This window comes from Oryctolagus cuniculus, chromosome 5 (genome assembly GCF_051225735.1).
Source record: "Oryctolagus cuniculus isolate XC-2025 breed Fujian yellow rabbit chromosome 5, ASM5122573v1, whole genome shotgun sequence".
Lineage (NCBI taxonomy): Eukaryota > Metazoa > Chordata > Mammalia > Lagomorpha > Leporidae > Oryctolagus > Oryctolagus cuniculus.
Genome location: NC_142871.1, coordinates 51,782,137 through 51,788,840, shown reverse-complemented (window position 1 = coordinate 51,788,840; position 6,704 = coordinate 51,782,137). Strand labels below are relative to the sequence as shown.

Sequence of the window (6,704 nt, the reverse complement as noted above, 5' to 3'; positions counted from 1 at the left end):
GATCAGGGTGGCACGAGGCCCAGCACTGCTAGCTGCCTTCTCTGCTCTGCCAGACATCAGGTTACCAAACAGCCACTATTCTCTGTATGACCAGCATGGACTTTGCAGGGGCTAGAAGTACTTTTTTTTTCTTTTCTTGGATGGGAAGCATGGAGGTAAGGTATACACAAGCATAACTTTTAAATTGATCATTGAACTGTACATTTACAACTTACATAGTTTTTCTATTGCTAAGTCAAATTTTATGTTTAAAAATGTTCTTAAATGTTTTAAGGAAATTCAAGATGGCTGAAGAGTGAGAAGCCATGCTGACAGCCACAGATGAACAGAGGAAGGACCAAGTCCCACTGATTGAGACATTTTCAGTGGGGAAGTGACAGAACAGAACAGAACAAAGACTCTGCAGGGTAGTGAGGATAAAGAATACACCTGCCGCTGGGCCACAAAGCCAGCCACACCTGCATCTACAACCCTGGCTCCGCACACTCCCAGCTCCCAGCTTGGAAATGCCATCTTGCCAACACAAGGTAAGAAGAAGGTGCTATGGTTCCCTGCCACCAGCAGCTTTAACTGCTGGAGAATTCACAGTCCCCACTGACTGCAAGCCCATCCTGGGAAGCTGACTGGGTTCTGAGCGGGAACTTTGCTCTGAAAAGGGAAGCCACATTGTTCCCCACCCCTCCTCTGCCCCATCAAAGTGCCAGACTCAATTTACTGCGGGAGAGTCACTGCTGAAATCTGTTGTGATTCAGTGGAAACAAGCAGTCCTGCTGCTACCAGAAGCCACTAGAGCCAGAGACAAGGCAGCAGACAGGGTGGAAAGCAAACGCCCTGAACCTTGCAAGTGTGGGAGTTCTGGGCATAAACCCTCCAACTGCAGTCACTCATTCTGTATGATCCAGAGGTATCCCCTCCGCTTCTTGGGGCTAACACCAACAGTGACCCATGCAAAATCCAGAGATGACCTGAGAACATGTCCTCTGTCCTAGCTCACAGAGCTGGAAGCCCGGGGCACAATTCCAAGCATCACCTTTTAATGCTGCATGGGAACTGGGGCTGTTCAAATCTATGCCTTGCAAAGCTAGAACTGTTGACATTGGTATCAGATTCTTTGGCCTAATTCACACTTGCAGTATCTGAGAAGTTCTTGCACAGTCCTCTGATTCAGGCAGGTGGCTACCACCATCCTGGATACCTGGTTCTCACCCTGAGAGCCCTGGGTAATGATCCCACTGCATCCTACCAACAGTAAGACTGCGACTATCAATACTAATTTCCTCAAACTCACTGGAATCCAGGGGAGAATCTAGCTGCATGTCTCCTCTCCAGACTCAGCACAAAACCTCCGGTATATTTTGTGGTCATCCTGTAGGACCAGAGTGAGGTCCAGTTCACATTCCCTAGTTCTGTGACTAGGGCTTTTTGCTATAAGCCCCAGCATCCATGACACTCTTCCAGCAGGACCTGGGGAAGGTTCCATCCGCATCACACAGCCCTAAAGTCTCAGCTATTGGGGCCACAAGCCACAGCACCACTGAGATGTGTCATGTGGGATGAGGGGACAGCCCTCCTTGGTGTCTCTCAGCACGAATAAAGAGGCTCTGGCCATTACAAGTCCTGGTGTGACTGACAACAAGCTCTCCAGGGACTGAAGATACATACACACCTTATGAAGACCACATTCATCTCATAGTTACATTTCTCCCCCAACAAACTGCTGCAGACAAGGCCACTGTGCCACCAACATTGATTAAATCAAAAGAAGTCACTCCAAAGTTACACTTCTGGGCTCACCTACAACCAAAACAAAGCAAAATTCAAGGGATACTCTGAATTCCATCTAAATAATAAACTCTTCTCCAATAAAACCCACTCCATAAAAAAGGAAGTATTACACCAGATGCACAGACATCAATCTAGGGACACAGAAAATATGAAGAAGCAAGAAAGCATGACACCTCTAAAAGAACACAACAGTTCTCTAGAGATAGATTGTGATCTTAAGAAAATCTATGAAATGCCACAAATAGGATTCAAAATAATAGTTGTAAGGAAACTAAATGCAATGGAAGGGAATACAGATAGACAGCTTAAACAGTAGATGACAATAATGACAAATTCACTAAGCAGATAAAAACTATTAAAAAGAACCAAACAATTTTTGGAGATGAAAACTTCAATCAATGAAATAAAATATACAATTAAAAGCATGAACAGCAGACTATACCAAGTGGAGGAATTTCTGATCTGGAGGGTAAGAGTTCTGAAATAACCCTCTCAGACAAAAATAAAGAGAAAGGAATGAAAAAAACTATGCAAAATATGGGATATCATTAAGTGACCAAATGTTCATATTACACGGATCTCTGAAGTGGAAGAGAAGGAAAATGGTGTCGAAAACCTACTAAATGAAATAAGAGTTGAAAATTCTCAAGTCTTGAAAGAGACGTGAACATACAGAAACAGGAACCTCAAAGGACCCCAAGCAGACTCAGCCACAAAAGATCTTCTCCAAGACATATGATGATCAAACTGTCAAAAGCTAAGCACAAGGAGAGAATCTCAATGGCAAGAAGAGAAAAGAATAAAGTTACATATAAAGGAAAACCAATTATATAACAACGGCCTTCTCAGCAGAAACCCTACAGGTAAGAAGAGAGTAGGATTAAATATTCAAGGTCTTAAAAAACTTCCAATCAAGAAAATTCTATCAAGTGAAGCTATCCTTTAGAAGTGAGAGACTGGCTTATTTCACTAAGTAGAAGCCAGTCCCAAAAAGACAGATATCATGTATTCCCTGATTTGTGGTACATAAAATGTGATGTATTGGAGTAAAACCGACACTTTGAGATTTGATGATTGTTTACAGCCCTTGTCTCTGCTGTTGAGGAAGAGCATTCTTTTTTCATACTATTTGTTGAACTCTTTACATAGTGTAGGGTTAATCTTATGAGTATAAAGTTTACTGAAAATAGGTCTTTGTAAAAATGAAGTGTAGGAAAAGGAGAGGGAGGAGGAAGCAGGGTGAGCGCATGGATGGGAAGGATGGTAGGGTGGGAAGTAACACTATGTTTCTAAATCTGTATATCTGAAATACATGAAATTTGCATACCTTAAATAAAATTAAAAAATTAATACCAAGTGAAACCAGAATTGTGAGACAATAAATTTTTGTTTTTTAAATTAAGCAAACCAAAAAAGAAGTTAAGGAGAAATATTTCCCAGCTAAATAAAAACAGAGAATTCATCACCACAAAACAAGCATTACAAAAAATTTTAAAGGGAGTACTACATTAGAAGTAGATAGCATGAAATCAGTGATACTACCAAACTCACTAAAAGAGTGGTTATGATCAGTAACCAATCAACATAATGATAGGTATTAGCTTTATCTATCAATACTAAACTTGAAGATGAATGGGTTAAATTCCACAGCCAAAAGATTTAGTTTGGCTGAATGGATAAAAAGCCAAGACCCAACTATATGCTGCCAACAGAAATTCAATTCACAAATAAGATATATATAGACTGAAAGTGAAGGGCTGGAAAAAGATTTTCCAAGCAAATGGAAACCAAAAATGAACAGGAGTAGAGATATATTCATATAAGATAAAACAGACCTTAAATCAGATATTTGAAAAAGAGACAAAGGACAATATATTTTGATAAAAGGATTGGTTCAGCAAAAAGACCTAACAATCATAAATATATATGCACCTAACACAAGACCACCCAGATATATATGGCAAATACTATTAGACCTAAAGGGAGAGATAGATTCCAATAAAATAGTAGTGAGGGAGTTCAACACCCCACTGTCATCAATGGACAGATCATTCAGACAGAGAATCAATGAAGACACATCTGAGTTGAACCATACTATTGAGCAAATACCTGGCAAACATTTACAGGACATTTCACCCAATAGCTATAGAATACACAATCTCCTCATCGGCATATGGAACATTTTCTAGGAGAAAGCATATATTAGACAACACAGCAAGTCTTAGTAAATTTAAAAAGATTGAAATCATATCATGTATCCTCTCAGACCACAAAGAAATAAAAATAGAAATCAACAGTAAGAACAATAGAACATTTATAAATACATGGTAATTAAACAACGTGCTATTGAATGACCAATGAGTCACTGAGGAAATTAAAATGGAAATAAAAAAAACTTTCTTGAAATAAATGAAAAAAATATCAGAATGTATGGGATACAACAATAAAAATAGCAGTATTAAGAGGGAACTTTATAACATCAAGAGCTTACAGTAGAAAAATAGAAGGCTCTCAAATAAATGATCTAACAATGCATCTAAGGTACTTAGGAAAACAAGAAAAAACCAAATTGAGAATTAGCAGGAAGCGAGAAATAATAAGGATCAGAGTAAAAATAAATGACATTAAAACAAAAGATACAAAAGATCAGCAAAACAAAAAGCTGGTTTTTTGAAAAGGTAAATAGACAAATCTCTAGCCAGACTAACAGAGGAAAAAAGAGAAAAAATTCAAATAAGTAAAATTAGTGATGAAAAAGAAGACCTTACAACTGATACCAATGAAACACAAAGGATCATAAGAAAACCACTATGAAAAACCATATGCCAACAAATTGGAAAACCTTGAAGAAATAGATAAATTCCTGAGTACATATAACCAACAAAGATTAAAGGAAAAAGATACAGAAAATCTAAACAGACCCATAATAAGTGACGAGATTGAAGTAGTAATTAAAAATCTCCCATCAAGGAAAAGTCCAAGACCTGATGCCGTTAGTGCTGAATTCTATAAAATATTTAAAGAGGAACTAACTCTAATACTTTTCAAACTATTCCAAAATATTGAACAGGATAAAACTTTGTCAAACTCTTTTTAGAGGCTACCATCGTTTTGATACCAAAACTGAATAGATACAACATCAAAAGAAAACTAGAGTTGTATTTCCTTGATGAACACAGATTCAAAAATTCTCAACAAAATACTTGCAAAACTAAATCCAACATTACATCAAAAAGATTAAATATTGTAACCAAGTGGATTTCTCATAGAGATACAAGGGCAGTTCAACATTCACAAATCAATAAATGTCAAAAATCACTTCAACAGAATGAAGAAAAAAACCTATATGATCATTTCAATAGATGTGGAGAAAGCATTTGATAAGATTCAACATCCATTCGTGATGAAAAAAAATTCTCAATAAAATAGGCATAGAAGGAACATATTTTAAAATTATAGAACTATATATGATATACCAATAGTCAATATCATTCTGAATGGGGAAAAGCTGAAAGTATTTCCCATCAGATCTGGAATAAAACCAAGATACCCACTTCTACCACTCTTACTCAATATAATATTGGCAGTATTAGCAAGAGCACTTAGGGAGGAAAAAGAATAAATGGTTCCAAAATTGAAAAGGAAGAGGTCAAAATATCTGTGTTTGCAGATGACATGTGTACATGAGGAAACCTAAATATGCCACCAAAAAACTGTTAGAAATGATAAACCAATTCAGCTAAGTTGTATGTTACAAAATCAACATACAAAAAAGAGTAGATTTTTATATGCTAATGATGAACTCATCAAAAGAGAAATTAAGAAAGCAATTCCATTCACAATAGCCATACACACACAAAATCAAATATTTAGGAATAAATTCAACCAAAAGAGTGAAAGATACCTACAATGAATATTATAAAACATTGATGAAATAAATCATCAAAGACACAAAAAATGAAAAATATTTCTTGCACATAGATTGGAAGGATTAATATAATTAAAATATCTTTACTATCCAAAGCAATCTATAGATTCGATGCAATTCTTATAAAAATACCAATAACGTTCTTTACAGAATTAGAAAAAAATGCTAAATTTGTATGGAATTACAAAAGACCAACAATAGCTAAAGTAATCTTGAGGGGAAAAAAATCAAGCTGGAGGCATCACAATAGCGGACTTCAAAGCATGCTATAAAGCTATAGTAATTAAAACAGCACAGTATTGGCATAAAAACTGACACACAGCTCAATGGAACAGAATTCAGAGCCCAGAAATTAATCCACATATACACAGCCAATTGATTTTTGACAAAAGTGCCTAAACCATACACTGGAGAAAGGATAATTTCTTCAGTAAATGGTGTTGAAAAAACTGGATGTACATATGTACAAAAATGAAATTAGATTCTTACCTCTCCCCATACACAAACATTAGTTCAAGATCGAAGACTTAATTTACGACCTGACACTATGAAGTTGCTAGAAGAAAATGTAGGGTGAGGGTGGGGTTGTGGTGTATTTTTTGTAAATGTGAAATTTCTCCCCTAATCATCATGTTTTGGTGGAGAGGAAAGGACTGATCAGGTCTACAAAAGCCAGAACCACTGAAGCCCCCTCAGAGGGGACACCTCTGGTCTCCTTCTGATGCCTCACTTGATGCTCCCCTGAGAGGTGCTTGCCCCAACTGGTCCGTCAATGCCAACGGGCACTGCAAAACCAAGACGCAGGTTACTCTGTCTCCCTTGGCCTCTTGAACTACTTTTGACCAGGCATGGCAGGTGTGTGTACTTGTAGACCCCAGACAGCAGGCCCTGAGTTGAGACCTCACTCTCCCTTAGAAAGGGTGGTCATTCTTTGGTTTCTCAGATTATAACAGAGGTATAAGGCAAAGTTCTCCCTCTATCGGTCTGTCTT

At 37.4% G+C, this 6,704-nt stretch overlaps 1 long non-coding RNA gene across 1 annotated transcript; it reads left to right on the top strand.

The window, feature by feature from the left end:
• LOC149126504 (uncharacterized) lies at positions 1-3,144 on the top strand. Its single transcript, XR_016234520.1, has 2 exons — positions 1-155; positions 275-3,144. It is a non-coding gene; the product is annotated as an uncharacterized LOC149126504 (long non-coding RNA).
• The last annotated feature ends 3,560 nt before the right edge of the window (positions 3,145-6,704 follow it).